A 27,809-nucleotide genomic window follows, 5' to 3' on the forward strand; every position below is an offset into this window, starting at 1 on the left:
CTGTCTTGGTTTGGGGAATTTGTTTAAGTGTTTTCATTGTATTCTCAGAAGTCATCGATATATGTTAAAGGGTTGATGATGGCCCATTTAAAAACAAGCCATGAGAGCTTATGCTGAGGAAGTGATTATCTAGATCCTGGCAATTCATTAAGGAAAGAAATCTCATGTATGGTCATAATGATTGGAGAGAAGTTAGGGATATTTGCAGGTCTTGTTCTTGGGCTTGGGGTATTCGTGTCTTTCATTAGTATCAATAATGATTTAACTGATAGAGATATATCAGTGAATGAAATAAAATTGGACCCAAGGGGACCAGCAATAAAGATGGGTAGAGGATGAGGCATGGGCAAGCAGCCATATGTATCTGGAAGCCTGAGAGCCAAGAAGGATACATACTGTGTTTTCTGCATTGATTTCTTCCTATGGAGAGATGTTCGGAATATATATAATCACGCTCTTATTTTGTGTTACTCAGTTTATATTTCATATTATTAATTGTTCAGTGATAGAACCCTTCAAAATATGTAAATAGTAGATTAAGAAGAAAAGGTCAGTTATTGCCTACTGTGGACACATGTGGTCCAGCAAGAAGTAATCCTAAATATTTCCACCAGTGATGACCGTTAATAACAAATGGACCTAGGATGTCAACTGTTTGGCCAAGCTTCATGTAGATGTGAATAATTAAGAGTCAATTTTATTGTTCCGGGGTGCTCTCAAGTTTGACGGTATTTTTGTTTGTAGAAAAAGAAAAATCTCTGCATTATGAAAGAGTGACCAATTCCTCATGATTGAGAACATTAAATCTGGAAAGAATGCATCAAAGTCCATAAAGTTTCCTTTCTCTCTCTTTTGTTTCATCGACTGTGCTTTCTATTGATTAAAGTGGACACATTTCGAGCTGGTCAAGCTATCAGTATTCCATGGTGAGGCACCTTATAATTGCAGGAACCCACGTGAGTAATAATCAAATTTCATGTCATGGTTTCTGTTATTATTTTGTCCCTCTGTGTATGCATTCAGTGTATTACTAGAGAGATCCCTATAGGAAAACAGAAGGCCAGTCAGCTCAGTGATAAATGTTACATTTTATGAAATATTAATTGCTTACTGCCTCAATGAAAAAAACAAGGCAAAACAAAACAAATCAAACCACAATAACACAAAATCAGCATTGTGATTTACAGGTGAGACACACTGCTGTGAGAATAAATTATGGAGAGAAGAGGGATATCATGACTGCCCTTAGGTTTCGTGATTAATAGGGTTTTCAATACCTATGAGAGATTTATTGCCTCAATCAGTACACAATGTAGAAATACGTGAAGAGAAGGAGGGACACTAATGGATTGATGATGACTACTGGTGGCGTATGAGTCATGTACGATGAATACGTGTCTGGAACTCTGAGGTCCGACGCAAATGGAATCTAGTCCATTGTCCTATCGGTAGTGACCCTAGAGGCTGAAGTCAGGAATGAATGAGGGTCTTCTTTGCAGTCTTTGTGTTTATGCCTTTTCATTCTGTTTGTACAATTGAAAAACTGAGGCTCTCTTCATAAATATATGAATAAAACTAAAGATGAACGATGGAAAACAATTTCCAATCACAGAAATATGAGTGGAGACGAGATATGTGATTAATATATCAAGGAAAGCCTGAATTTCAATTAGAAAGCCATGGCACATGACTGTTACCACTTACGGTAATGAGGTGGGGGCCAGGAGAAGTGGTAGACAACATTCATATTCTGGCACAGAGACAATATTGAAGTGGTTCCTTTTCAACAGCTTTCCTATATCCACTACATTAGGGATTTCCTATATAACGATGTGAATGTGGAAGCAGGGATGAGTGGAGCGTGTCTCCACCATTTTTATCTTCTGCTTTGCTTTATACACCTCAGAGTGGATGCACTGGACCAGAAATGAAGATTCTTCCTTGAGTACCAGCCTAGGATGGCATCTTGGTCGTAGGAGCCAGGAGACCCTTGTGAGCATCATCTAGTTCCTAGTCTGGGGATGGGTGTTTTCACTAAAAGTAATGAGTATGTTAACAAAATGGGTGAAAGAAAATTAAAGAAGGGCATCTTTATCCCATTGATAAATAAGGAACTCTTGTGAAGCAAAACCCTGATAATAAATATGAGAGAGATATAATGGTGTGAGAATAGTTCAAGACAGGTGAGCGATAACAAGGCCTCATTGGGTTTTGCGAACCCCAGAGTGTCAAAATTCACATTAGTGAATTAATGCATGAATCAGTGAACCGTACAGAATGAAGAGAAAGTCATCTTTTCTGGGTCGATGTTGATAAATGCCAGCGTATGAGTCATCGATGACGAATAATATGTGTCTGGAACTCTGAGGTCCAATACAAAAGAAATGTGATCTTTCTCTTCATGCATTTTCATTGGTTATGCTAATTGAGCCAATGAACGCATCAAGCAACAAATCTGCTGATCCATGGTGTGAAAGTCTCCATCTCGTCATCACCTTCTCTGTTCGGTACTTTTCAGAATAGAAACTCAAGGTGATTTCAGCCTCCATTTTGATCAAGGTTCTCCATTTCAGGTTGCTATGGGGCAGAGACCCAGGTGAGTTTTGTCCAGCGTTCCTGTCTTGGTTTGGGGAATTGATTTAAGTGCTTTCATTGTATTCTCAAAACTCATTGACATATTTCAAAGGGTTGATGATGACCTGTTGTAAAACAAGCCATGAGAGCTTATGCTGATGAAATGGTCATCTAGATCCTGGAAATTCCTTAAGAAAAGAGATCTCATGTATGGTCATAGTGATTGGAGAGAAGTTAGGGATATTCGCAGGTCTTGTTCTTGGGTTTTGGGTATTCGTGTCTTTCTTTCATTAGTATCAATAATATAATGATTTAATTGATAGAGATATATAAATAAATGAAGTATAATTGGACCCAAGGAGACCAACAATGAAGATGGGTAGAGGATGAGGCATCGGCAAGGAACCATAAGCATTTGGAGGCCGGACGGCAAAGAAGGATACATACTCTGTTTTCTACATTGATTTCTTCCTATGGACAGATATTCAGAATATGTAATGTCATGCTCTTATTTTGGTTACTCAATATAGTTTTCATACTATTAATCGATCAGTGATAGAACCCTTCAAAATAAGTAAATAGTAGATTAAGAAGAAAAGGTCAATTATTGCCTACTGTGGACACATGTGCTTTGGCAAGAAGTAATCCTAAGGACTGCTGCCAGTGATGCCCGTTAATAACAAGCGGACCTAGGAGTTCCAGTGCACATGGAATCTAGTCCGTTGTCCTATTGGAAGTGACCCTAGAGGCAGAGGTCAGGAATGATGAGGGGCTTCTTTGTGGTCTTTGTATGCATGCCTTTTCATTCTGTTCAACAATTGAAAAGCTGAGGCTCTCTTCATAAATATATGAATAAATATAAAAATTAACGGCGGCAATTACCAATCACGGAAATATGGGTGGAGGTGAGATATACCATTAATATATTAAGGAAAGCCTGAATTTCAATTAGAAAGCCATGGCACATGATTGATACCACTAGGGTAAGGAGGAGCAGGCCAGGATAATGGGTAGACAAACTTCATAATATGGCACACCGGCAAGATTGAACTGGTTTCTTTTCAACAGATTTCACATATCCGCTGTATTAGGGATTGCCTAAATAACAATGGGAATGTGGAAGCCGAGATGAGTGGTGAGTGTCTCCACCATTTTTATCTTCTGCTTTGCTTTATACTCCTCAGAGTGGATGCACTGTACGAGAAAAGAGGCTTTGCCCTCGAGTGCCAGCCTAGGATGGCATCTTGGTCGTAGGAGCCTGTGTGAGCATCATCTAGTTCCTAGTCTGGGGGTGGGTGTTTTCACTAAAAGTAATGACTATGCTAACAAAATGGGTGAAAGAAAATTGAAGGAGGGCATCTTTATCCCACTGATAAACAAGGAACTGCTGTGAAGCAGAGACCCGATAATAAATATGAGAGAGATACGATGATGTGAGAATGGTTCTAGAGACAGGTGAGTGATATAGAGGCCTTTCTGGGTTTTGCAAACCCTAGAGTGTCAAAATTGGCATTAGGGAAGTAACGCATGAATCAGTGAAACATATTGAATGAAGAGAAAGTCATCTTTTCTGGATCAATGATGATAAATGCCAGCGTATGAGTCATTGGTGATGAATAATATGTGTCTGGAACTTTGAGGTCCAATACAAAAGAAATGTGGTCTTTCTCCTCATTAGTTTTCATTGGTTATGTGAATTGAGCCAATGAAAGCATCAATCAACAGATAGGCAGACCCATGGAGAGAAAGTCTCCATCTCGTCATCACCTTCTCTGTTTGGTACTTTTCAGAATAGAAGCTCAAGGAGATTTCAGCCTCCATTGTGATCAAGGTTCTCCTTTTCAGGTTGCTATGGGACAGACACCCAGGTGAGCTATGGCCAGGTTTCCTGTCTTGGTTTGGGGAATTGGTTTAAGTGTTTTTATTGTATTCGTAAAAGTCATAGTTATATATAAAAGGGTTGACGAAGGCCTGTTGATAAACAAGCCATGAGAGCTTATGCTGAAGAAGTGATCATCTAGATCCTGGAAATTCATTAAGGAAAGCGATCTCATGTATGGTGATAGTGATTGGAGAGAAGTTAGGGATATTCGCGGGTCTTGTTCTTGGGTTTTGGGTATTCGTGTCTTTCGTTCATCAGTATCACTGATGTAATGATTTAATTGATATATATCAATGAATGAAATAAAATTGGACCAAGGGGGGCCAACGATCAAGTTGGGTATAAGATGAGGCCTGGGTAGGGAACCATAAGTATCTGGAAGCCTGATGGCCAAGAAGGATTCATACTCTGTTTTCTACATTGGTTTCTTGCTATGGACAGATGTCCGGCATATATAAAGTCATGCCCTTTGTTTGGGTTACACAATTCTGATTTCATACTATTAATCGATAAGTGATAGAATGGTTTCAAAATATGTAAATAGTATATTAAGAAGAAAAGGTCAATCATTGCCTACATTGGACACGTGTTCCAGCAATAAGTAATCCTAAAGATTACCACCACTGATGCCCGCTAATAACAAATGGACCTAGGAGGTCAACTTTTTGGCCAAGCATCATGTAGATGTGAATAATTAAGAGTCAATTTTATTGTTCTGGGTCACTGTGAAGCTTGAGGGTATTTTGCTGTGTAGAAAAAGAAAAATCTCTGCATTATGAAAGAGTGATCAATTCTCCATGACTGAGAACATTAAATCTGCAAAGAAAGCATCAATGTCCATAAAATTTGTTTTCTCTCTGTCTCTTTTCTATCATCGACTGTTCTTTCTACTGATTAAAGTGGACACATTCGAGCTGAGCAAGCTATAAGTATTTCACGGTGATGGTGCCTTATCATTGCCAGAACCCATGTGAGTAATAATCAAATTTCATGTCATGGTTTCCATTATATTTTTGTCCCTCTGTGTTGCATTCAGTGTATTATTGGAGAGATCCCTATAGGAAAACAGAAGGCCAGTGCAACTTGGTGATAAATGTTACATTTTATGAAACATTAATTGATTACTGCCCCATGAAAAAAACAAAGCAAAGCAAAACAGAACAAACCAAACCACAACAACCCCAAACCAGCATCGTGATTTATAGGAGAGAATACTACTGTGAGAATGAACTATGGAGAGAAGAGGGATATCCTGACTGCCCTTAGGTTTTGTGATTAATGGGGTTTCAATATTTATGAGAGATTTATTGCCTCAATCAGTACACGATGTAGAAATACACGAAGAGAAGGAGGGACAGTATTGGATCGAGGATGACTATTGGTGGCGTCTGAGTCGTGTATGATGAATATGTGTCTGGAACTCTGAGGTCCGATGCAAATGGAATCTAGTCCGTTGTGGTATTGGAAGTGACCCTAGGGGCCGAGGTCAGGAATGAATGAGGGGCTTCTTTGCAGTCTTTGTGTTCATGCCTTTTCATTCTGTTCATACAATTGAAAAACTGAGGCTCTCTTCATAAATATATGAATAAAAATAAAGATGAATGGCGGAAAACAATTTCCAATCATGGAAATATGGGTGGAGATGAGCTCTACCATTAATATGTCAAGGGAAGCCTGAGTTTCAATTGGAGAGCCATGGCACATAACTGTTACCACTTAGGGTAAGGAGGAGGGGGCCAGGAGAATCGGTAGACAGCCCTCATATTCTGGCACAGCAGCAAGATTGAAGTGGTTTCTTTTTAACAGATTTCACACATCTGCTACATTAGGTATTGCCTAAATAACGATGTGAATTTGGAAGCAGTGATGAGTGGAGAGTGTCTCCACCATTTTTATCTTCTGCTTTGCTTTATACTCCTCAGGCTGGACGCACTGGACCTCAGGAGGATTATTCTTTGGGCACCAGTGTAGGATGGCATCTTGGTCATAGGAGCCAGGAGACCCATGTAGGCATCATCTAGTTCCTAATCCGGGGGTGGGTGTTTTCACTAATAGTAATGGCTATGCTAACAAAATGGGTTAAAGAAAATTAAAGGTGGGACTCTTTATCCCATTGATAAACAAGGAACTGTTGTGAAGCAAAAACCCGTAACAAATATGAGAGAGATATAATGATGTAAGAATAGTTCTAGAGACAGGTGAGTGATATCGAGGCCTCGGTGTGTTTTGCAAACCCTAGAATGTCAAAATTGGCCTTAGTGAATTGACACATGAATCAGTGAAACATATAGAATAAGAGAAAGTCATCTTTTCTGGATCGATGATGAGAAATGCCAGCGTATGAGTCATCAATGACGAATAATACGTGTCTGGAACTCTGAGGTCCAGTACAAAAGAAATGTGGTCTTTCTTCTCATGTGTTTTCTTTGGTTATGCTAATTGAGCCTGTGAAAGCATCAGTCAACAAATCTGCGAATCTATGGAGAGAAAGTCTCAATCTCGGTGATCACCTTCTCTGTTTGGTACTTTTCAGAATAGAAGCTCAAGGTGATTTCAGCCTCCATTGTGATCAAGGTCCTCCTTTTCAGGTTGCTATGGGACAGAGACCCAGGTGAGTTATGGCCAGGTTTCCTGTTTGGGGAATTGGTTTAAGTGTTTTCACTGTATTCTCAAAAGTCATTGATATATATCAAAGTGTTGATGATGCCTGTTGAAAAATAAGCCATGAGAGCTTATGCTGATGAAGTGATCATCTAGATCCTGGAAATTCATTAAGGCAAGTGATCTCATGTATGGTAATAGTGATTGGAAGGAACGTAAGGATATTTGCAGGTTTTGTTCTTGGGTTTTGGATATTCGTGTCTTTCTTTCATTAGTATCAATGATATAATGATTTAATTGATAGAGATATATCAATGAACGAACTAAAATTGAACCGAAGAGGACCAACAAACAAGGTGGGTAGAGGATGAGGCATGGGCAAAGAACCATATGTATCTGGAAGCCTGAGGGCCAAGAAGGATACGTACTCTCTTTTCTACATTGATTTCTTCCTATGGACAGATGTTCAGAATATATAAAGTCATGCTCTTAGTTTGGTTTACTAAATTTATATTTAATACTATTAATCGATCAATGATAGAACCCTTCAAAATATGTAAATAGTAGATTAAGAAGAAATGGTCAGTTATTGCCAAATGTGGACACATGTGGGCCAACAAGAAGTAATCCTAAAGATTTCCACCCCTTATGCCCCTTAATTACAATTGGACCTAGGAGGTCAAATGTTTGGCCAAGAGTCATGTAGATGTGAATAATTGAGTCAATTTTATTGTTCTTGGCCACTCTCAAGTTTGAGGGTATTATTTTTTGTAGAAAAAAACATCTCTTCATTATGAAAGAGTGGTCAATTCCTCATGACTGAGAACATTAAATGTGGAAAGAAAGCATCAATGTTCATAAGTTTCCTTTCTCTCTCTCTCTTTTGTTTCATCGACTGTGCTTTTATTGATTAAAATGGACACATTCGAGCTGAGCAAGCTATCAGTATTCCATGGTGATGCACCTTATGATTGCAGGAACCCATGTGAGTAATAAGCAAATTTCTTGTCATGGTTTCTGTTGTTTTTTTTTTGTCTGCCTGGGTGTGCATTCAGGGTATTATTTGAGATATTCATATAGGAAAACAAAAGGCCAGTGCAGTTCAGTGATAAATGTTACATTTTATGAAACATTAATTGATTACTGCCCCAATGAAAAAAATAAAATAAAACAAAACAAACCAAGACAAAACAACACAAAATCAGCATCGTGCTTTACAGGAGAGACACACTGCTGTGAGAATGAACTATGGAGAGAGGAGGGAAATCATGACTGCCCTTGGGTTTTGTGATTAATAGGCTTTTCAGTATTTATGAGAGATTTATTGCCTTAATCAGTACACAATGTAGAAATACATGAAGAGAAGGAGGGACACTAATGGATCGATGATGACTACTGGTGGCGTCTGAGTCGTGTACGATGAATACGTGTCTGGAGCTCTGAGGTCCGATGCAAATGGAATCTAGTCCATTGTCCTATTGGAAGTGACCCTAGGGGCTGAGGTCAGGAATGAATGAGGGGCTCCTTTGCAGTCTTTGTGTTCATGCCTTTTCATTTTTTCCATGCAAATGAAAAACTGAGACCCTCTTCATAAATATATGAATTAAAATAAAGAAAAATGACAGAAAACAATTTCTATTCATGGATATATGGGTGGAAATGAGATATACCATTAATATGTCAAGGGAAGCCTGAGTTTCAGTTGGAAAGCCATGGCACATAACTGTTACCACATAGGGTAAGGAGGAGGGGGCCAGGAGAATCGGTAGACAGCCCTCATATTCTGGCACAGCAGCAAGATTGAAGTGGTTTCTTTTTAACAGATTTCACACATCTGCTACATTAGGTATTGCCTAAATAACGACGTGAATTTGGAAGCAGTGATGAGTGGAGAGTGTCTCCACCATTTTTATCTTCTGCTTTGCTTTATACTCCTCAGGTTGGACGCACTGGACTTCAGGAGGATTATTCTTTGAGCGCCAGCGTAGGATGGCATCTTGGTCATAGGAGCCAGGAGACCCATGTAGGCATCATCTAGTTCCTAATCCGGGGGTGGGTGTTTTCACTAATAGTAATGGCTATGCTAACAAAATGGGTTAAAGAAAATTAAAGGAGGGACTCTTTATCCCATTGATAAACAGGAACTCTTGTGAAGCAAAAACCAGATAATAAATATGAGAGAGATATGATGATGTGAGAATGGTTCTAGAGACAGGTGAGCGATATTAAGGCCTGGCTGTGTTTTGCGAACCCTAGAGTGTCATAACTGGCATTAGTGAATTAACGCGTGCATCAGTGAAACATACAGAATGAAGAGAAAGTCATCTTTTCTGGATTGATGATGATAAATGCCAGCGTATGAGTCACTGATTATGAATAACACGTGTCTGGAACTCTGAGGTCCAATACAAAAGAAATGTGGTCTTTCTCTTCATGCTTTTTCATTGGTTATGCTAATTGAGCCAAAGAAAGCATCAATCAACAAATCTGCCTATCTATGGAGAGAAAGTCTCAATCTCAGTCGACACCTTCTCTGTTTGGTACTTTTCAGAATAGAAGCTCAAGGTGATTTTGGCCTCCATTGTGATCAAGGTTCTCCTTCTCAGGTTGCTATGGGACAGAGACCCAGGTGAGTTATGGCCAGGGTTTCTGCCTTGGTTTGGGAACTGGTTTAAGTGTTTTCATTGTATTCTCAAAAGTCATTGATATATATTAAAGGGTTGATGATATGACCCATTTAAAAATAAGACATGATAGCTTATGCTGATGAAGTGATCATCTAGATCCTGGAAATGCATTAAGGAAAGAAATCTCATGTATGGTGATAGAGATTGGAGAGAAATTAAGGATATTCATGGGTATACTGTTCTTGGGTTTTGGTTTTTCGTGTCTTTCTTTCATTAATATCAATGATGTAATGATTTAATTGATAGTGATGTATCAATGAATGAACTAAAATTGGACCCAAGGGGACCAGCAATGACGTTGGGTAGAAGATGAGGCATGGCCAAGGAACTGTAAGTATCTGGAATCCTGAGGTCCAAGAAAGGATACATACTTTGTTTTCTACATTGATTTCTTCCCTTGGACAGATGTTCGGAATATATAAAATCATGCTCCTATTTTGTGTTACTCAATTTATATTTCATACTATTAATTGATCAGTGATAGAACACTTCAAAATATATAAATAGTAGATTAAGAAGAAAAGGTCCATTATTGCCTACTGTGGACACATGGGGTTTGGCAAGAAGCAATCCTAAATATTTCCATCAGTTATGACCGTTAATAACAAGTGGACCTAGGGGTCAACTGTTTGGCCAAGCATCATTTAGATGTGAATAATTAAGAGTCAATTTTATTGTTCTGGGGCACTCTCAAGTTTGAGGGTATTTTTGATTGTAGAAGAAGAAAAATCTCTGCATTATGAAAGAGTGATCAATTCGTGAATATTGAAAACTCTAAATTTGGAAAGAAAGCATCAATGTCCATAAAGTTTCCTTTTTCTTTCTCTGTTTTGTTTCATTGACTGTGCTTTCTACCGATTAAAATGGACACATTCAAGCTGATTAAGCTATCAATATTCCATGGTGATGCACCTTATGATTGCTGGAACCCATGTGGGTAATAAATTTCATGTCATGGTTTCCGTTATTTTTTTGTCCCTCTGTGTGTGCATTGAGTGTATTATTGGAGAGATACATACAGGAAAAGCAAGGGCAATGCAGCTCAGTGATAAATGTTACATTTTATGAAACATTAATTGATTACTGCCCTGATGGAAAAAACAAACAAATCAAAACAATACAAAACAAATCAACAGAAAACCAGCATCATGATTTACGGGAGAGACGCACTGCTGTGAGAATGAACTGTTTTGATAAGAGGGATATCATGACTGCCCTTAAGTTTTGTGATTAATAGGTTTTTCAATATTTATGAGAGATTTATTTCTTCAATCAGTAAACAATGTAGTAATAAGCAAAGAGAAGGAATGGCCATAATAGATCGATTCCATGGCGATGCATCATATAACTGCAGGAACCCATGTGATCAATAATCTAATTTCTTGTCTTCCTTCAGTATTTTTCCTTCCTCTGAGTGTACACTCAGTTTATTTTTAGAAAGATCCATATAGGATAACATAAAGCCAACGCAGCTCAGTTTTAAATGTTGCATTTTTCAAGCATTAGTTGATTACTACGTAGCTGAAAAAAAAAATACAAAAGCAGCATCATAATTCACAGAAGAGATTCATTGCTGTGAGAATGAACTATTTACAGAATAGGGATATCATGACTCTCCTTAGGTTTTGTGTTTAACTAGCACTTTCAATTATTTTGTGATGTATTGAATTATTCAATAAACAATGTCCAAATACTTGAGGTCACAGAAGTTAACACTGTATGGCTGATTACTCCTGGTGGCTTATGGGTCATGAAAGTTGAATTTGTGTCTGTGACTTTGATGTCCTATTCAAAGCTAATCTAAGGATTTTTCTTTGGGCATCTGCCTTGGGTGGCATCTATTTTTAGGAGCCAGGAGACCAGTGTTAGCATCAGTTAATTCTTAGGCTTTCTTTTGCTCTGTTTTCTAAGAGTAATTACTATGCTAATAGTGTGTTTGGAATATAATTAAAGATGGCTATTTTTATCCTATTGATAAACAAGTAATTGATATGAAGGTTTCTATTGATTAATGCATGTATGAAACCTGATAATAAATATGAGAGAGAAATAATGATATGAGAATTTTCTAGAGACATTATCTATTTCATGTGTTTGTTGTATTTTCAATCTATAGAGTGTTAAAATTGTAATTAAGCCTTATTCCATGGTGATGTGCCTCATGACTGAATCTCTGTGTTAGAAGTAGAAAGACCAATGTCAGTAATAGTCAAATTTCTTGTCTTGGTTCAGGTGATTGTTTTTCATTAAAAAATATTTAATCATGGGAGGCAGAGTCAAGATGGCAGTGTGGGAAGACACAGAGTTAGCGTCTCCCCACAACTAGGGTGCCTGCAGGCCGCTGGTGGGGACTCTGACGCCCAAGGAGATGGGAGGAACCCCAAAGTGAACCAGTAGGATGTAGGGGGACTGAAGGGGGAGGAGAAGTGGAGTCCAGACAGGATCAGCGTCCCTGAGGCCAGGGAGATTAGGAGAGGCAGGCGGGAGGGACTCTCCAGGAAGAGCGGGAGAGGAGCGGAGGGCAATCGCTTGGCCCACTTGGCCGGGGAGGCTGCTGAGCTCCCAAGCCGGTACCCCGGCTCCAACGCCCCATCCAGGCCGCGTGGGTCCTGGGAGCATAAGAGGGAGGCTGGGGAGATCAGGAGAGGCAGGCAGGAGGAGCCATCCAGGAGGAGCGGGAGAGGAGCGGAGGGCCACTGACCTGCCCACTTGGCCTGGAGAGCCTGCTGAGCTCCCAGGCCAGTCCCCTACACTCCAAAGCCCTCTCCAGGTTGTGTGGGTCCTTGGGGACATAAGAAGGAGGCCGAGCATAAAACAGGAGAAGCAGGTGAGAGAGGCCCTCTGGGAGGAGCAGGAGAGGAGCAGAGGGCAATTGCCCCACCCACTGGGGCCTGGGGAGCCTGCTGAGCTCCCAGGCCGATCCCCTGCCCTCCAAAGCCCCCTCTAGGCTGCATAGGTCCTTGGGGGCACAGGAGAGAGGATGGGGAGATCAGGAGAGGCAGGAGGGAGGGATCCTCCCAGATGGGAGGAGCAGGAGAGGAGAGGAGGGCATTTGCCCCACCCACTCGAGCCCAAGAAGCCTGCTGGGCTCCCAGGTGAGGTCCCCTGCCTTCTGAGACTAGGGGTGGGGGGGCATGCCTGGGCCCCTTCTGTTCCTTGAGCCTAAGCCCCACCACCCACAACCCCCAGGACCTTTTCCAGCCCTGTGGGTCCTGAGCATAGGCCCCACCCACTGCCCAAACCTCACCCTTGCTTAGGTCCCACCCTCCAAAACGAAGGCCTCCCTCCCCCCCTTTTTTTTCTTTTCCCTCCTCCTCCTTTACTACTGTGGTACTGATGTACCTTCTGGTTGTTGATTCATCTATATATATATATTTTTTATAAATTTATTTGTTTTTATTTTTGGCTGTGTTGGGTCTTCGTTGCTGCGCACAGGCTTTCTCTAGTTGTGGCGAGCGGGGGCTACTCTTTGTTGCGGTGCATGGGCTTCTCATTGTGGTGGCTTCTCTTGTTGCGGAGCATGGGATCTAGGTGCGTGGGCTTCAGTAGTTGTGGCATGTGGGCTTAGTAGTTGTGGCTCGCAGGCTGTAGAGCACAGACTCAGTAGTTGTGGCGCATGGGCTTAGTTGCTCCATGGCATGTGGGATCTTCCCGGACCAGGGCTCAAACCCATGTCCCCTGCATTGGCAGGTGGGTTCTTAACCACTGAGCCACCAGGGAAGCCCCTCATCTACATTTTTATTTTTATGTTCTTTCTAACACATCTGTTAGTTTCCTAGTCTAATTTTATTTTTTACTTTGTTATTGTTATTTTTTTTTTTTTTTTTTTTTTTTTTTTTGCTGCCCCAGGCGGCTTGCAGGATCTTGGTTCACAAGCCAGGTGTCAGACTGAAGCTTCTGTGGTGGGAGCTCTGAGTCCAAACCACTGGACTAACAGAGAACCTCAGACCCCAAGGAATATTCATCGGAGTGAGATCTCACGGAGTTCCTCATCTCAGCACCAAGACCCAGCTCTACCCAATAGCCTACAAACTCCAGTGTTGGAAGCCTCAGACCAAACAACCAGTAAGACAGGAAACAATTCCACTCATAAAAAAAAAAAAAAAAAAGAGATGGCAAAAAATATGTCACAGATGAAGGAGCAAGGTGAAAACCTACAAGACCAAATAAATGAAGAGGAAACAGGCAATGTACCTGAAAAAGAATTCAGAGTAATGATAGTAAAGATGATCCAGAATCTCGGAAGTAGAATGGAGGCATGGATTGAGAAAATACAAAAAATGTTTAACAAAGATCTAGAAGAACTAAAGAAGAAACAGAGATGAACAGCACAATAACTGAAATGAAAAATACACTAGAAGGAATCAATAGCAGAATAACTGAGGCAGAAGAACGAATAAGTGAGCTGGAAGACAAAATGGTGGAAATAACTGCCGAGGAGCAGAATAAAGAAAAAAGAATGAAAAGAATTGAAGACAATCTCAGAGACCTCTGGGACAACACTAAATGTACCAACATTCGAATTATAGGGGTCCCAGAAAAAGAAGAGAAAAAGAAATGGTCTGAGAAAATATTTGAAGAGATTATACTTGAAAACTTCCCTAACATGGGAAAGGAAATAGTCACCCAAGTCCAGGAAGCACAGAGAGTCCCATACAGGATAAACCCTAGGGAAAACACACCAAGACACATGTTAATCAAACTAACAAATATTAAATTCAAAGAAAAAATATTAAAAGCAGCAAGGGAAAAACAAAAAATAACATACAAAGGAATCCCCATAAGGTTAACAGGTGATCTTTCAGCAGAATCTCTGCAAGCCAGAAGGGAGTGGCAGGACATATTTAAAATGATGAAAGGGGAAAGGTACAACCAAGATTACTCTACCCCGCAAGGATCTCATTCAGATTCAATGGAGAAATCAAAAGCTTTACAGACAAGCAAAAACTACGAGAATTCAGCACGAGCAAACCATCTTTACAGCAAATGTAAAGGAACTTCTCTAAGTGGGAAACACAAAGGAAGAAAAAGACCCACAAAAACAAGCCCAAATTAATTAAGAAAATGGTAATAAGAATATACATATCAATAATCACCTTGAATGTAAATGGATTAAAAGCTCCAACCAAAAGACACAGGCTGGCTGAATGGATACAAAAACAAGATCCTTATATATGCTGTCTACAAGAGACCCACTTTAGACCTAGTGACACATACAGACACAGAAAGACACATACACATACAGAAAGTGAAGGGATGGAAAAAAGATATTTCATGCAAATGGAAATCAAAAGAAAGCTGGAGTAGCAATACTCATATCAGATAAAATAGACTTTAAAATAAAGACTCTTACAAGAGATATGGAGGGACACTACATAATGATCAAAGGATCAATCCAAGAAGAAGATATAACAATTATAAATATTTATGCACCCAACATAGGAGCACCTCAATACGTAAGGCAAATGCTAACAACCATGAAAGAGAAATCGACAGTAACACAATAACAGTAGAGGACTTTAGCACCCCACTTACATCAATGGACAGATCATCCAAACAGAAAATAAATAAGGAAACACAAGCTTTAAATAAATGACACACAGACCAGATAGATCTAATTGATATTTATAGAACATTCCACCCAAAAGTGGCAGAATACACTTTCTTCTCAAGTGCACATGGAACATTCTCCAGGATAGATCACATCTTGGGTCACAAATGAAGCCTTGGAAAATTTAAGAAAATTGAAATCATATCAAGCATCTTTTCTGACCACAAAGCTATAAGACTGGAAATCAATTACAGGAAAAAAAAACTGTAAAAAACACAAATACATGGAGGCTAAACAGTGTGCTACTTAATAACCAAAAGATCACTGAAGAAATCAAAGAAGAAATAAAAAAATACATAGAAACAAATGACAATGAAAACACAACGACCCAAAACCTATGGGTCGCAGCAAAAGCAGTTCTAAGAGGGAAGTTTAGAGCAATACAATCTCACCTCAAGAAACAAGAAAAATTTCAAATAAACAATCTAACTCTACATTTAAAACAACTAGAGAAAGAAGAACAAAGAAAATCCAAAGTCAGTAGAAGGAAAGAAATCATAAAGATCAGAGCAGGAATAAATGAAATAGAAATGAATAAAACAACAGCAGAGATCAATAAAACTAAAAGCTGGTTCTTTATCAAAATTGATAAACCCTTAGCCAGACTCATCAAGAAAAAAAGGGAGAGGATGCAAATCAATAAAATTAGAAATGAAAAAGGAGAAATCACAACCGACAGTGCAGAAATACAAAGGATTATAAGAGACTACTACAAACAACTATATGCCAATAAAATGGACAACCATGAAGAAATGGAAATTCTTGGAAAGGTACAATTTTCCAAGACTGAACCAGAAAGAATTAGAAAATATAAACAGACCTATCAAAAGTAGTGAAATTGAAACCATAATTAAAAATCTTCCAACAAACAAAAGTCCAGGACGAGATGGCTTCACAGGCAAATTCTATCAAACATGTAGAGAAGAGCTAACACCCATCCTTCTCAAACTCTTCCAAAAAATTGCAGAGGCAGAAACACTCCCAAATTCAATCTACGAAGCCACCATCACCCTGTTACCAAAACCAGAAAAAGATATCACAAAAAAAGAAAAGTATAGACCAACATCACTGATGAACATAGATGCAAAAATCCTGAACAAAATACTATCAAACAGAATCCAACAACATATTAAAAGGATCATACACCATGATCAAGTGGGATTTATCCCAGGGATGCAAGGATTCTTCAATATATGCAAATCAAACAATGTGATACACCACATTAACAAAATAAGTAATAAAACCCATATGATCATCTCAATAGATGCAGAAAAAGCTTTTGACAAAAGTCAACACCCATTTATGATAAAAACTCTCCAGAAAATGGGCATAGAGGGAACCTACCTCAACATGACAAACCCACAGCAAGCATCATACTCAGTGGTGAAAAACTGAAAGCATTTCCACTAAGATCAGGAACAAGACAAGGATGTCCACTCTCACCTCTCTTATTCAACATAGTTTTGGAAGTCCTAACCACAGCAGTCAGAGAAGAAAAAGAAATAAAAGTAATACAAATTGGAAAAGAAGAAGGAAAACTGTCACTGTTTGCTGATGACATGATACTATACACAGAAAATACTAAAGATGCCACCAGAAAACTACTAGAACTAATCAATGAATTTGGTAAGGTTGCAGGATACAAAATGAATGCACAGAAATCTCTGGCATTCCTATACACCACCAACAAAAAGTCAGAAAGAGAAATTAAGAAAACACTCCCATTTACCATTGCAAGAACAAGAATAATATACCTAGGAATAAATGTGCCTAAGGAGGTGATCAATTGATCTTCCGATCAACTGGTTGGAAGAATCAATATTGTGAAAATGACTATACTACCCAAAGCAATCTACAGATTCAATGTAATCCTTATCAAACTACCAATGGCATTCTTCACAGAATTAGAACAAAAAATTTTACAATTTGTATGGAAACACAAAAGACCCTGAATAACCAAAGCAATCTTGAGAAAGAAAAATGGAGTTGGAGGAATGAGGCTCCCTGACTGCAAACTATACCACAAAGCTACAGTAATCAGGACAGTATGGTACTGGCACAAAAACAGAAATATAGATCAATGGTATAGGATAGAATGCCCAGAGATAAACCCACGCACCTATGGGCACCTAATTTACAACAAAGGAGGCAAGAACATACAATGGAGAAAAGACAGCCTCTTCAATAAGTGGTGCTGGAAAACTGGACAGCTACATGTAAAAGAATGAAATTAGAACACTACCTAACACCATACACAAACATTAACTCCAAATGGATTAAAGACTTAAACGTAAGACCAGACACTATAAAACTCTTAGAGGAAAACATAGGAAAAACACTCTTTGACATAAACCACAGCAAGATCTTTTTTACCCGCCTCCTAGAGTAACAGAAATAAAAACAAAAATAAACAGTGGGACTTAATGAAACTTAAAAGCTTTTGCACAGCAAAGGAAACCATAAACAAGACAAAAAGACAACCCTCAGAATGGGAGAAAATATTTGCAAATGAAACAACAGACAAAGGATTAATCTCTGAAATATACAACAGGTCATGGAGCTCAATATCAAAACAAAACAAAACAATCCAGTTAAAAAATGGGCCGAAGACCTAAATAGATATTTCACCAAAGAAGACATACAGATGGCCAACAGGCACATTAAAAGATGCTCAGCATCACTAATTATTACAGAAATGCAAATCAAAACTACAATGAGGTATCACCTCATGCCAGTCAGAATGGCCATTATCAAAAAATCTGGAAACAATAAATGCTGGTAAGGGTATGGTGAAAAGGGAACCCTCCTGCACTTTTGGTGGGAATGTAAATTGATACAACCACTATGGAAAACAGTATGGAGGTTCCTTAAAAAACTAAAAATAGAACTACCATACCACCCAGCAATCCCACTACTGGGCATATACCTTGAGAAAAACATAATTCAAAATGAGACATATACCACAATGTTCATTGCAGCACTATTTATAATAGCCAGGATATGGAACCAACCTAAATGTCCATCGACAGATGAATGGATAAAGAAGATGTGACACATGTAAACAATGGAATATTACTCAGCCATAAAAAGAAACGAAACTGAGTTGTTTGTAGTGAGGTGGATGGACCTAGAGTCTGTCATACAGAGTGAAGTAAGTCAGAAAGAAAAACAAATACCATATGCTAACGCATATATATGGAACCTAAAAAAAAAAGGTACTGATGAACCTAGATGCAGAGCAGGAATAAAGAGGTAGACATAGAAAATGGACTTGTGGACATGGGGTGGGAGGGCGAAGTGAGAGTAGCATTGACATATATACACTACTGAATGTAAAATAGTTGGCTGGTGGGAAGCAACAGCATAGCACAGGGAGATCAGGTCGGGGCTTTGCTATGACCTAGAGGAGTGGGGTAGGGAGGATGGGAGGGAGGCTCAAGAGGGAGGGGATATAGGGACATGTGTATGCATATGGCTGATTTGCTTTGTTGTGCAACAGAAACTAACACAGTATTGTGAAGCAATTATACTCCAATAAAGATCTATTAAGAAATATTTAATCATATTTTTTCTCATGGTTTTGTTGATTTCTGTGTTTGCGTGCGTGTGTGTGTGTGTGTGTCTGTGTGTATTAAGGGTAAAGTTCACAATTTCCATACAGAATAGTAGATGGCCAAGCTCAACAAGAAATAGAGAATTTGATGAAACATTAAATGATTAATAAATAAATGAAAACAGCATCTAATTCAAAAAAGTTTCATTGATATGAAATTGAACTATTTACACAGTAGGGATATCATGCTCTTTTGGGGTTTTGCAGAAAATAGAGTCTAAAAATGTTTGTGAATGGATTACTTGATCAGTCAATAAACAAATAGAAATGAACAAAGAACAGAGACATATTCATGGACCAAGTATGATCGTTCCAAGAATAGTCCTGAGTGATGAAAACATGTCTGAAACTCTGAGGTCCAATGCAGAGCATGAGTAGTCTACTTCCTTTGTTAAAATTGTTTGTATAGGGAGATGTCAGGAATACCAAAAGATCATATTCTTGTTGATTTCATAGAGTTATAGTTGTTATTAGTAATTGATCTGTGATGGAATCATTAAGCAAATATAAATGTATAAGGAAAAATAGGGTGAAGTATTTTTCTCATATGAACACCTTTGTTGAAGCAAAAGATATTGTGAATAAAAACTGAAAATTCTGAATCCCATTAAATAAATGGGTGAGGGTCACCTCCTTGACCAGGTTTCTATAGACATGCCTACGTAAGAGTCATTAAATTATTCTTTTTCAGACTAAAGATTGAGGTTTTTCTTTTAACAAGGTAAAAAATAAATAGAAAAACAGTAACTAATAAATAATTAAATAGTGAGTATATGAAATTCCAAAAACAAAGATCTGTGGCTTCTGGTCTCAGTATTTTCATCATCTTCTGTGTTTTGTACTCAGAATGAATGCACTAGAGATGGTTTAGAATCATCCATGGTCACCAGATCTGTGGTTGCCTCTGTATAATAGGAGGATGGAGATTAATGTGAGTAATAGTTGAAGTTCTTTTTTCAGTTTGTTTTTTTATTAAAGACATTCACTCTATCGTTAAGAAATGTGGAATATGAGTAAAGAAGGTAGCTGCATTTCAGTGTTGAGTATGTTATTACAAACCATTATATTGATTAATGCATATATGGAAAACTGAGCATTAATATGAGACATATATTAAACTAAGAATAATTCCATATACATCAATACTCTTGGTTTTTTTATTGTAATGCTAAAATTATCAGTGAATTTGGGATTTATACAATAAAGAAATAAAAATGTATGTAGAAAAGAGGGTCAGTATTGGATCAATGATGACTACCCATGGCGTAAGAGTCGTGTACGATGAATACGTGTCTGGAACTCTGAGGTCCAATGCAAATGGAATCTATTCCATTGTCTTGTTTGAAGTGATCCTATAGGCAGAGGTTAGGAATATACAAAGATATTTGTTTTGGTTATTATGACCATGCATTTTTAAAATTTTTATGATTGGATCAATGAAATAGTCAATATACAAATTTGTAAATTAAATAATGATGAATATGAAGGCTTTTCAATAATAAAAATATGTGGTTAGTCAAAAATTACTATTATATACAAATACATTAATATATATTGAAAAGACGTTTTTAGGTAAAAAGTGATATAAAGATGTTATCTCTTTGGTTAAGAGTGATACAGAAAATGATAGGTATTAGTTACTGACTGAGTCAGTAACCACTTTGACATTTGATTCATTAAGGAAAAAACAAATAAATAATTACCATAATTTAGTAAATGACTAAATTACTGTGCAAATGAATAGCGGAATATTGGATAAGTGGAGAATAAATAAATAAATAAATAAATAAATGGATAAATCTGAATATTTTTATCACCTTGTCTGCTTGTTACTCTTCAGGACAGATGTTCCCACTACTTCAGCTTCTGCTGTGCTCAGTTGTCCTGCTGCTTCTGTGTCAGAAAATAACTAAGGTAAATAACAGGCAAGGTTGGTGTTCTTGCATTAGGTGATGTGTTTGAGGGTAGTCATGGTGTTATTAAAAAGTATTAAATTAATCAAAAATTACTCATAGTTCAATGATAAATCTGAGAAGAAATGTTATTTTGAATAATTGATAGTGGGCAGGATTGAGGTTGAATAATGCAAGAGATGGACACTTAATGGGAAATGATTCTGTAAACTGAGAATTAGGGATATTGAAGGGTCTTATGCTTGGGATTATTACCAATTAATTAATGATTTAATCAATGCAAATATGCAAATGAACGAAGAGAAGAGACTCAGTCATGGACCAATGATGATGATCGTTTCGGGAAGAGTCCTGAACGATGAAAACATGTCTGAAACTCTGAGGTCCAACCCAGAACATAAGTAGTCTCTCCCTCTTTGAAATTGCTTTTGTAGAAAGAGGTCAGGAATATTTAAAGATCATATTCTTATATTGATTTCATGGATTTAGATTTGTTAGTATTAATGGATCTGTGATGCAACCATTAAGCAAATATAAATTACATTTAAGGAAAAAATAGGGTGAAGCATGGTCCAAATTGAACATATTTCATGAGGCAAAAGATACGGTTAATAAACATTGAAAACACTGATGCCCATTAAATAAATGGGTGAGGATCACTTATTTGACCAAGATTAGATAGAAATGCATAAGTAGGCATCAGTTTAATTGTTCTGCTTTAGCCAAATGGTTGTGTTTTTTCTTTTAACAAGACAAAAAATAGAGAGAATAAGAAAAAATAATAAATATCTAAATACTGACTAAATGAAATGTAGAAAACAAGGATCAGTGGTGATTAGATCTCAATATTTTTATTATCTTTCATGTTCTGTACTCCCCAGAATGAATGCATCATTTAGCATCTTCCATGGGCATGAGCTCTGTGGTTGCTTCTGTATAATAGGAGGATGAAGATTAATGTGATTAATAGTTGAAGTTCTTTTTTCAGTTTGTTTTTTTATTAAAGTAATTCACTGTATTGTTTGGAATGTGGAATATAAATAAAGAAGGCAGCTGTATCTCGGTGTTGAGTATGGGTATACAAACCATCATATTGATTAATGCATATATGGAAAACTGAGACTGTTAGTGTGAGATGTATTAAACTGAGAATAAGTCTATGTACATCAGGGGTCTTCCTGGGTTTTTTGAATTGTACTGCTAAAATTATTAGTGAGTTTTTAATTTAATCAATAAAGAAATAGAAGTATGTAGAAAGAAGAACAGTACTGGATCGATGATGATTTCTGGTCATCATCAATATGAGCTGTATACGATGAATACATGTCTGGAACTCTGAGGTCCAATATTAAATTAAGCTTGTCCATTCTCAACCTGAGAAGGTGTCCTATAGACAAATGTTAGGAATAAATGAGGGGCTTGTTTTTCATCTTTGTGTTCATGCATTTCATTCTATTATTATAATTGGATAATATGAGAATCTATAAATAAATATATAATTAAAACTAACGATGAATGGAGTAAAACACTTTCCAATTACCAAAATATGTGGTGAGACAAGAAATATTATTAATATATCATGGAAACCCTGAAGTTCAATTAGTAATGAATGGTACATGACCATTACCACTTAGGGTAAGAATGAGGTAGACAGGATAATTTGTAGACAACCTTCATATTCTGGCTCAGTGGCAAGATTGAAGTGGTTCGTTTTAAACAGACTTAATACATACACTAAATTAATGATTGCCTAAATATCTGTGTGAATGTTGAAGTAAGGGAAAGTGGAGAGTGTCTGCACCATTTTTATCATCTGCTTTGCTTTATACTCCTCAGAGTGGACACACTGGACCTGAAAGAAAGATTCTTCCTTGAGCACCAGCCTAGGATGGCATCTTTGTTTTAGGAGCCAAGAGAACAGTGTGAGCAGAATCAAGTTTGTAGTCTTGGGTTGGGTGGTTTGTCTAACATATTTACTGTATTAATAAAATATTTGAAGTATAATTAAAGAAGGCCATTTTTATCCTATTGATAATAAAGAGATTAATATGAAGCATTATATTAATTAATGCAGATATGAAAAACTGATCATAAATATGAAAGAGATATAATGATGTGAGTATCTGTCTAGAGACATGTTAGTGGTATCAAGGCCTTATTGGGTTTTGTGACTCATGGAGTTATAGATTATAATTAGTGAATCAATGAACTAATCAATTAACAATATAGAATGAAGAGACATTCATCTTTTCTGGATCAGTGATGATAAATGCCGGCGTATGAGTCATCGATGATGAATAATACGTGTCTCGAACTCTGAGGTCCAATGCAAAAGAAATGTGGTCTTTCTCTTCATGCATGTTCATTGGTTATGCTAATTAAGCCAATGAAAGCATCAATCAACAAATCTGCGGATCAAAGGAGAGAAAGTCTCAATCTCGGTCATCACTTTCTCTGTTTGGTACTTTTCAGAATAGCAGCTCAAGGTGATTTCAGCCTCCATTGTGATCAAGGCTCTCCTTTTCTGGTTGCTATGGGACAGAGACCCAGGTGAGTCATGGCCAGTGTTCCTCTCTTGGTTTGGGGAATTGGTTTAAGTGTTTTCATTGTATTTTCAAGCATAATCGACATATATCAAAGGGTTGATGATGGCCTGTTGAAAAATAACCATGAGAGCTTATGCTGATGAAGTGATAATCTAGAACCTGGAAATTCATTAACCAAGGAGATCTCATGTATGGTGATAATGATTGGAGAGAAGTTAGGGATATTCGCTGGTCTGGTTCTTGGGTTTTGGGTATTCATGTTTTTCTTTCATTAGTATTAATGATATAATGATTTAATTGATAGAGATGTACCAATGAATGAACTAAAATTGGACCCAAGGGGACCAAAGATGAAGTTGGGTAGAGGATGAGGCATGGGCAAGGAACCATAAGTATCTGGAAGCCTGAGGGCCAAGAAGTGTACACACTCTATTTTCTACATTGATTTTGTCCTATGGACAGATGATTGAAATATATAAAGTCATGCTCTTAGTTTGGGTTAATAGATTTTGATTTAGTATTATTAATGGATAAATAATTAACCATTAAAGATATATAAATAATAGCTTAAGAAGAAAAGGTAAATTATTATGTACCTATGAAAATATATTGTCAGCCAAGAAATAGTAATGAAAATTGCCAGCACTGATGCCCATTAGGAAATGAATGGGTCCATGGTGTCACCTCTTTGGCCAAGCATCATACAGATGTGATGATTAAGTGTCAGTTTTATTGATCTGTGTCATTCTCAAGTTTGAGGTTCTTTTTGTTCATAGAAAAATTCTCTAAATTATGAAAAAGTTATAATTTCCTAATGATTTGAGTACTATAAATCTAGAAAGCAAGAATCAATCGCAATAAATTTTCCTTTTCTTTTTAAACATCCACTGTGCATTGTACTTCTGAAAATGGACACATTCGAGCTGATTAAGCATTATTCCATGGTCATGCACCTTATGATTGCATCGCTGTGTTAGATTCACAGGAACCAATGTGAATAATAGTCAAATTTCTTGTCTCAGTTTCAGTGATTTTTTTTTCCTGTGCATTTATTCACTGTTTTATTTGAAAGTTCCATACAGAATAAAAGAAGGCCAACTGTAGCTCAGTGATATATATTGAATTTTATGAAACGTTAATTGATTACTGCATAGTTGAAAAATGGCATCATTATTTTTAAGAAAGATACTCTGCTGTGAGAATGAATTATTTACAGAATAAGGATATCATGACTCTTCTTGGGTTTTGTGAATAAACTGTTTTAAATTATTATGATTGATTTTCTGAATTAGTCAATAAAGCATGTAGAAATGAGTGAATAAAAAGAGGGACAATATTGGATCGATGATGACTACTGGTGGCATATGAGTTGTGTACGATGACTGGAAGTCTGATGTCCGATGCAAATAGAATCTAGTCCATTGTCCTATTTGAGTTGATTCTAGAGACACTTGTCTGATATATACAAGGGACTTGTTTTTGGTCTTTATGTTTATGCATTTTCTTTATATTTTATAATTGGGTTAATCAAATAAACAAGCATATAAATAAATAAAAATGAAGGCAGTGAAATATTGTCCAATTATAAACATATGTGGTGATAGAAGAAACAATATTAGTAAACTTGAAAACAGTGAAGTCCAAAGAGAAATAAATGGTACATGAAAAATCTTTGACGAGGAGAAATATGGACAATTGTAGTAATAATCACTGCTCATTTTCTCGGTCAGCGTCAAGTTTTAAGTTCATTTTCTTAAGAGAAATCGAAATAAATGTACTCCAAATTAATGATTGTCTAAACCACTGAAAAATGAAGTGCAGAAGCAAGGATCAATGGAGATTAGTTCTCAGTTTTTTATCATTTGCTCTGCCCTGTACTCCTCAGAATGGATGCCCTTGAGCTGATCTAAGCATCTTGCATGGTCAGGAGCCCTGTGGTTGCATCTGTGTGTTAGGAGGAAGGGGAACAATGTGAGTAGTAGTCAGTGTTCTTGTCTTGGATTGAGCAGTATTTTTAAAAAGACACTTATTGTATTGTTAAAAAGTATTAAATATAATAGAAGTCCAAACTTGCCAAAGTCAAATATCATTGATATGAAGGAATATGATGATTAATCCATATATGAAAAACTGAGTTCAGTTAATGAAAGAGTTGAGTGTCAGGGGAGATGATGGTTTAGATGGATGTTAGGGATATTTAAGGGTCTTACTCATGATTTATTTGTGTGACTTATGTTTATTTATTTATTTATTTTTAAATATTTATTTATTTATTTGGCTATGCCGGGTCTTAGTTGCAGCATTCAGGATCTTTAGTTGTGGCATGCAGGGTCTTTAGTTGCGGCATGTGAGCTCTTAGTTGGAGCATGTGGTATCTAGTTCCCTGCCCAGGGATGAAACCCGGGCCCCCTGCATTGGCAGCATGGAGTCTTAACCCCTGGACCACCAGGGAAATCATTTAAATAATAGTGAATTAATCAATAAACAGATGTAGATGATATTGGAGAAAAGAGCCCCTCCTGGACCACTGATGATGACTGGAGGCATAGGAGTCATATATGGTGAATACCATGTGTCTGTAACCCTGATTCCACACAATGCAAAATCTAGCCAATGTTCTGTTATAAATGACCCCATGGGTCGATGTTAGCAAAATACAAACATCATATACCATTTTTGGGGTTAAATGTATTAATAATAATAAATCAGTAATTGAGCCCTGAAAAAATGTAAAAAAAAGATGAAAAGGAGAAGGTGAAGCATTGTCCACCAGGATCATATGTGGTCAGGCAAGAAATATTATTAATAAAATAGAAAACATTCATGCCCTTTAAGCAATAAATGAATAAGTGTCTTGCCCTTTTGCTGAAAGGATCATACAGACACTGATAAGTAAGAGTCAGCATTATTGTTCTGGGTCAGTCTCAAGTTTAAGGTTTTCTCTTGTTAAGAGAAAAAAATACTACACTATGAAAAATTAATGAATGCTTAAATGAGTAAATGAAATGTGGATAACAAGGCTCAATGGAGATAAAGTCTGAAATTTTTTATCATCCTTTCTGCTCTGTACTCCTTAGAATGGGAGCGCTTCAGCTGGTTGAAGGATTCTTCTATGGTCCTGAGAGCTCTGGTTGCATTCACGTGTTAGGACTGTGGAGACCATGTGAGTAATAGACAAATTTTGATCTTAGTTTCAATATTTTATTTAAGTCTATTGACTGTATTATTGTAAGTTGTGAAATCCAAATAGCCCAGTGTGAAATATGGGATTAATATGAAGTATTATATTGATTCATTCATAAAATGAAAAATGAGAGTTATTAATGAAAGATGTTGACATGAGAATGATTCTAAATATATATTAGAGATTTCTAAGCTCTTTGGTGGTTCCGACGAATAACCATTTTTAAAATTATAATTACTGAATTATGAATTGATCAATAAATGGTGTGGAAAGGAATGAGGAAAAAGAGATACAGTACTGGATTAATGATGACTACTGGCAGCGTATGAGTCATATATGATGAGTGTGGGTCTGGAACTCTGAGACCCAATAAAATTAATCTAGTACATTTTCATTATTTGAAGGTATTCTATAGACAGATGTCAGGAATATACTGAGATCTTGATTTGATCCTTATGTGCATGCATTTTCATCTATTATTATAATTGGATAAATGAGAGAATCTATAAATAATTATTAAATCAGTAAAGATGAATGCATGAAGCATTGGCCATTATATAAATATGTGAATGGTATATGACTCTTAACTGTTTTCTAAGGGAATAAAAGTCTTACATAATGTTCATAATCTGGTCAAGGGTCAAACTTGTTCATTTTCTTAAGAGAAATGAATATTCACACCAAATTAATGATTGCCTAAGGACTGATTAAATGAAAGGTAAAAGCAATCAATGATCAGTGGAGAGAATGTCTCAACCATCTTTATCATCTGTTCTTCCCTCTTCTCCTCAGAAGCGACACAGTGGACCTGATTTAAGGACCTTTCCTTGATCGACAGCCTTAGGATAGGATCTGTGTTTTAGGATCCCAGAGATCTATGTGAGTAATAAGCAAATTCTTTCCTTGGTTTGGATGTTTTGTTAAGGGTCTTCATTGTATTAACCAAAAGAATTAAAAATATTCCAGAAAGTCCAATGTGTCCTTGTAACAAATATGTGATTAATAGAATCACAATGATTAAAGCATTTATGAAAAGTTGTATAATTAATAACAAAGATACATTGATTTGAGAATGACTCAAGATACATATCAGGAATAACAAGGACTTCTTGGTGTTTCGTGAATCATATAGTTTTAAAGTTGTAATTAGTGAATTAATGAATTAACCAATAAATGATATAGAATGAATGAAGAGAAA

General features: G+C 37.1%; 1 long non-coding RNA gene, 14 other non-coding genes and 2 pseudogenes across 16 annotated transcripts; all 17 read left to right on the forward strand.

Moving 5' to 3' along the window:
* The first annotated feature begins 884 nt into the window (after positions 1–884).
* Positions 885–27,807, forward strand: LOC118890617. Of its 2 annotated transcripts, XR_005018770.1 has the most exons (17): positions 885–956; positions 1,907–1,992; positions 2,574–2,596; positions 3,643–3,709; positions 4,365–4,442; positions 5,357–5,426; positions 8,997–9,080; positions 9,609–9,686; positions 19,815–19,899; positions 20,809–20,882; positions 21,763–21,840; positions 22,718–22,803; positions 23,354–23,431; positions 25,313–25,398; positions 25,916–25,988; positions 26,505–26,590; positions 27,404–27,807. It is a non-coding gene; the product is annotated as an uncharacterized LOC118890617 (long non-coding RNA). The 2 variants fall into 2 exon arrangements; XR_005018771.1 differs by lacking the exons at positions 885–956; positions 1,907–1,992; positions 2,574–2,596; positions 3,643–3,709 and adding an exon at positions 3,753–3,836.
* LOC118891465 lies at positions 1,346–1,417 on the forward strand. The gene has a single exon (XR_005019035.1). It is a non-coding gene; the product is annotated as a small nucleolar RNA SNORD113/SNORD114 family (small nucleolar RNA).
* On the forward strand, positions 2,300–2,374 carry LOC118891491. Its single transcript, XR_005019058.1, has one exon. It is a non-coding gene; the product is annotated as a small nucleolar RNA SNORD113/SNORD114 family (small nucleolar RNA).
* LOC118891474 lies at positions 4,146–4,220 on the forward strand. Its single transcript, XR_005019043.1, has one exon. It is a non-coding gene; the product is annotated as a small nucleolar RNA SNORD113/SNORD114 family (small nucleolar RNA).
* On the forward strand, positions 5,818–5,889 carry LOC118891472. Its single transcript, XR_005019041.1, has one exon. It is a non-coding gene; the product is annotated as a small nucleolar RNA SNORD113/SNORD114 family (small nucleolar RNA).
* Positions 6,770–6,844, forward strand: LOC118891481. The gene has a single exon (XR_005019050.1). It is a non-coding gene; the product is annotated as a small nucleolar RNA SNORD113/SNORD114 family (small nucleolar RNA).
* Positions 8,436–8,507, forward strand: LOC118891469. The gene has a single exon (XR_005019039.1). It is a non-coding gene; the product is annotated as a small nucleolar RNA SNORD113/SNORD114 family (small nucleolar RNA).
* LOC118891479 lies at positions 9,389–9,463 on the forward strand. Its single transcript, XR_005019048.1, has one exon. It is a non-coding gene; the product is annotated as a small nucleolar RNA SNORD113/SNORD114 family (small nucleolar RNA).
* Positions 11,461–11,532, forward strand: LOC118891526. Its single transcript, XR_005019088.1, has one exon. It is a non-coding gene; the product is annotated as a small nucleolar RNA SNORD113/SNORD114 family (small nucleolar RNA).
* On the forward strand, positions 19,262–19,330 carry LOC118891533. Its single transcript, XR_005019091.1, has one exon. It is a non-coding gene; the product is annotated as a small nucleolar RNA SNORD113/SNORD114 family (small nucleolar RNA).
* On the forward strand, positions 20,209–20,280 carry LOC118891478. Its single transcript, XR_005019047.1, has one exon. It is a non-coding gene; the product is annotated as a small nucleolar RNA SNORD113/SNORD114 family (small nucleolar RNA).
* Positions 21,199–21,270, forward strand: LOC118891516. The gene has a single exon (XR_005019079.1). It is a non-coding gene; the product is annotated as a small nucleolar RNA SNORD113/SNORD114 family (small nucleolar RNA).
* On the forward strand, positions 22,151–22,227 carry LOC118891507 (annotated as a pseudogene).
* On the forward strand, positions 23,134–23,208 carry LOC118891471. The gene has a single exon (XR_005019040.1). It is a non-coding gene; the product is annotated as a small nucleolar RNA SNORD113/SNORD114 family (small nucleolar RNA).
* LOC118891503 lies at positions 24,765–24,828 on the forward strand (annotated as a pseudogene).
* Positions 25,948–26,021, forward strand: LOC118891506. Its single transcript, XR_005019071.1, has one exon. It is a non-coding gene; the product is annotated as a small nucleolar RNA SNORD113/SNORD114 family (small nucleolar RNA).
* LOC118891486 lies at positions 26,910–26,981 on the forward strand. The gene has a single exon (XR_005019054.1). It is a non-coding gene; the product is annotated as a small nucleolar RNA SNORD113/SNORD114 family (small nucleolar RNA).
* Positions 27,808–27,809: the final 2 nt, after the last annotated feature.

This window comes from Balaenoptera musculus, chromosome 2 (genome assembly GCF_009873245.2).
Source record: "Balaenoptera musculus isolate JJ_BM4_2016_0621 chromosome 2, mBalMus1.pri.v3, whole genome shotgun sequence".
Classification (NCBI taxonomy): domain Eukaryota; kingdom Metazoa; phylum Chordata; class Mammalia; order Artiodactyla; family Balaenopteridae; genus Balaenoptera; species Balaenoptera musculus.